The 4,450-nt window shown below is 37.6% G+C and overlaps 1 non-coding gene across 1 annotated transcript; it reads right to left on the bottom strand.

The window, feature by feature from the left end:
* Positions 1-1,024: 1,024 nt before the first annotated feature.
* On the bottom strand, positions 1,025-1,128 carry LOC133753883 (U6 spliceosomal RNA). Its single transcript, XR_009865121.1, has one exon. It is a non-coding gene; the product is annotated as a U6 spliceosomal RNA (small nuclear RNA).
* Positions 1,129-4,450: the final 3,322 nt, after the last annotated feature.

Raw genomic sequence — 4,450 nt, 5'->3', positions numbered from 1 at the left:
ATATCTTAACTTTTTTTTTTTTTTTGGACAGGCAGAGTGGATAGTGAGAGAGAGAGAGACAGAGAGAGAGAAAGGTCTTCCTTTTCCACTTTTCCATTGGTTCACCCCCCAGTGGCCACTGCGGGTGGCACACCGTGCTCATCCGAAGCCAGGAGCCAGGTGCTTCTCCTGGCCTCCCATGCGGGTGCAGGGCCCAAGGACTTGGGCCATCCTCCACTGCACTCCCGGGCCACAGCAGAGAGCTGGCCTGGAAGAGGGGCAACCAGGATAGAATCCGGCACCCCGACTGAGACTAGAACCCAGTGTGCCGGCACCGCAGGCGGAGGATTAGCCTATTGAACTGCGGCGTCGGCCCTAAACATGTACGTTAAAATGTTTAACAAATAGTCAGACTAATTATTCTCTTAATTAATTAGTATTTTGACTGACGGCATGTTGAGAAATTTTTCTGATGCATTTGGATTATTTGAAACTTTAATGTGGATTCAAAATAATTATGTTTTAGAGTTCCTACAAAATGAAACACCTATCTTTGCTACCCAAAGTAGACTTTGATTTAAAACAACTTCACTCATTTTATAATGGTAAAGTTACATTTAAATTTTTTAAATAAATGAGAAAGTTTATCCTTTTAAATATAAAAAAGCTCAACAATTATACTATATTTAATCAGAAATCCAAGAAATATTTCCTGACACATAGTTCTCAAATGCTTGTGAAGTTTATATATAATGTATATTGGTATGACTTAGTTATTAAAATGAAGCTTTATAACATTTTGATAGCTTAAAAAGCTAATGTTTTGTATCTCCGAAAAATTTCAATAAAAACTACATATTTAAATTTTATATTTTCTCAAAGATCATGATTGGTCTACAAATAGTTGTACTGTGTTGACTTTAGATTATAGAACACTGAATTATTATATTTAGAACTATATTCTAAAGTCAATGGAGACATATTACTAGCTAGGTTGTGGGTTTGGTGGTGATGAGAGGGAATAAATATAGCAAAATCTGTATATTTTTTAATGGAACACTTCACAAATTGGCAAGTCATCCTTGTGAAGGGGCCATGATAATCTCTGCATTGTTCCAATTTTAGTATACATGCTGCTGCAGCAAGCACTTAGCCAAATCTAAAACAAGCTAAATTGATGGCCAATATTAAAAATCAAATGTTGAAAAGACACTTCTCAAAATCAAAATGTGGGGGCCAGAGCTGTGGCACAGCAAGTAAAGCTGCTGCCTACAGTGCCAGCATCCCATATGGGTGCTGGTTCAAGCCCTGGCTACTCCATTTCCAATCCAGCTCTCTGCAATGGCCTGAGAGAGCAGCAGAAGATGGCCCAAGTCTTTGGGCCCTTGCACCAGCATGGGAGACCCAGAAGAAGCTCCTGGCTCCCGACTCCAGATGAGCCCAGCACTGGCCGTTGTGGGCGTTCAAGGAGTGAACCAGCAGTTGGAAGACCTCTCTCTGTCTCTGCCTCTGCCTCTCTGTAACTCTTTCAAATAAATCAATCTTTAAAAAATAATTTAAAATTTTAAAAAATAAAAAATATAGTGTGGCTGATAATTAAAAATCAAAATGTGGAAGAAAGTAAATGAAAGTAAGAGTTGAAATATTTTGCTATGCTTTGTCGACTGACTTGATATTATGAAAAAGAAAAATAGCAATTGTTGTAGTTTTCTGCAATTTCTAAAGACTCAAATTCATCAGCACTCTAGCAACTGATACTGGTTTTACAATCCCTCTGTAAAAGACTTACATTTCAATTATTCTGTTAGCCAGAGACAGTAGTTTGTTCTCAAATTGCTATAGATTATCAATATTTGTTTCACTTTTGTAGTTGTGATGTTCCAAGGGAAAATATACTTAGTAAAATACTTTATTGGGAAGATATGCTAATAACGTCTGAGAAAAATAGTGCCTTGAAAATAAACTTTAGAATACACTGCAGTTAAATGTTTTTAAAATCATATTTGCTTCCCCCATTAAGTCAAAACAAGCTCCATATTATATAATAAGTGTATGTCATTCACAACTTCGAGGTACTTCAAAGAAAAGCTGTCATTTTTTAAATCAATACACTGTTGCAGCTCAGATTTGTTTTATGGAAAAATAAAACATTGATGCTTTTGTTTTAATCATTTCTTTGGATATAATTATAAGCCCATAAATTTTATGTCAATGTAATCAATAATACAAAAACAACAAATTTGGAAAATGTTCAGTGACTTTATAAAATAATCCTATAGGTTAGTTTTTTTAAAAGAGAAGGATTCTTGTTGGCATGAGGCACCATCTGAGAAGTCCAACCAGACAGTGAGAGGGAGAGGCCAGCTAGGTTCTAATCATTCCAGCAGCCCTATCTTGGACATTCTAGTCCTAGCTGAGCAAGTATTGGAATGAGCACCTCCTGGAGCTGATCAACTGCCCAGATGAGTCAAGACAACCCACAATTGCAGTGCCCACAACATGCCAGGCACTGTTTCAGGTCTTGGGATTGCAGTCTTAATTAGAGTACTGGGAGTTTAGGTACTAGGATTTCAGTCAAAAAGGATCCTAACCTCATGAAGTATATAGTCTTTGGGGCAATTAAAAAAATTGTTTTAATGTCTATTGTTTTAGTGTGGAGCAAGAGTCACCAGCGATTTTGAGAGTCTGTAAAAACAGTGAACAGGAAAATGAACCCACCTGCTTCTGCAGTTGATACATTGACAATGAAGACATTTTGTTAGAGTCCTGATGCTATGTGTTTCCAAGGCAATGAACTGGATGAAAACATGCATCAAAAACACAAGATAAATGGGCCTTTCAGACAGTGCTTTTTTATTATAAAACCATACCCAATATATAACTTTACACAGAATTCTTGCTTTGGAAAAGCTGGTTTTTGCTGACAAGTGGAATCTCTCTCTGTATCCCTAAGAGCAACTAGCAATTATCACTATAATCTTTGTCAGTCCGAGGGAGAAATTCCAGACTTGCTTCTGTTTCCACCTTCCCTAGGTGACTCAAGGAGCCAGGGCATCCATCCTTCTCTGGACACTCAGCCCTCATCAGCCTCAGGGGTACTTACAAAAAGTCATTTCTGAAAACCCTGGAAGTGAACATGTAGAATGTGCCACAAGCTCTCTCTCACTAACTCTCTCTGTCAAATAAACTAAAAAAAGAATGTGCCACAAGCTATAAACAGAGACAAAGTAAATGTGTTTATTTTCCCACTTAAAGCAACAAGGCTTTGGCCTATTTGCCAAACTCAAACTTAATGACTTGTACTCCAGGTCTTTTGTGCTATGAATTGAAGCGGCTGTAGACTTTGGTACATGGTTTCCATCTACTTTTCCTAGCAAGGTAGGAGAGAAAACAAGGCACATCTTTTAGTGCACTTGTCTAGAAGGAAGACTGGATATGTCAGCAGGACATGACGGCATTGTTGATATTAGGACTTGTGCTGCTGTGGTTTAGAGAACTTTCACTCTATGAAAGGGCTTGGGTTGAGATTCTGTTACAGTTAATGGCCATTTTTTTTTAAGATTTATATATTTTGAAAGCAGAATTAACACAGAGAGAGAGATCTTCCACCCATTGGTTCACTCCCCAAATGGCCAGTGCTAACCCAGCACTAACCCAGCCTAACCCAGGCAGAAGGCAGGAACTTCTTTGGGATATTCCATGTGGGAAGCAGGGGCCTAAACACTTGGGCCATCCTCCACTCCTTGTCCAGGAGCATTAGCAGGGAGCAGGATTGGAACGGGAACGGCCGGAACACAAACATCTTAACTGCTATGCTGGACACCGGAACCTAAAGTTGTTTCTTTCGGTTTTGACAGCTTATTAGAGAATGAGGAATACCTTTATGAATAAGTATGAATATATCACAGAATATTAGCAACCATTAGAAGGACCTGATAGAATGATGGAAAATAGATGTTTTTCATGAGATAATGTTAACAAATACATGTGGGATATGAAATGCTGCCAGTACTGTTACATCTTCATATGAATTCACATGGATAAGGAATTCATATGGATTGAAAAAATTGATGTTTTAGGGAAGCATTTCCTTTATTGTCATATTATATATGTTAACTAAGAATCAAAACAAATCCATACAGTTAAAAATAAGAGTATGCTTAGTTACTTTCTGTGGTAGTCATGTTAAATATTAAATTAAGTGAAATATTAATCTAAGTTCTTTGCTTTTTTTCTGATACGTGACAAGAGAGAAAATAGCATGAAAGTCTAGTGAATCTTCTCTTACTTAATGCAATGGACCCCACTTCCCTAAAAGGAGTGTATGTTAACCCCAGAAAACCATGTTAAATATATGGTTCTGTCCATTTCTAGCTTAATAATCTTCATAACCCTGAATACTTAAGTTCTTCTACACTTAGCTAATATCCATGAAAACCAGAGGCAACTAATGCCTAACGTGCCAAATAGG

Source organism: Lepus europaeus, chromosome X, assembly GCF_033115175.1.
Source record: "Lepus europaeus isolate LE1 chromosome X, mLepTim1.pri, whole genome shotgun sequence".
In the NCBI taxonomy this organism is placed as follows: domain Eukaryota; kingdom Metazoa; phylum Chordata; class Mammalia; order Lagomorpha; family Leporidae; genus Lepus; species Lepus europaeus.
This window is presented reverse-complemented; position numbering and strand designations above follow the sequence as displayed.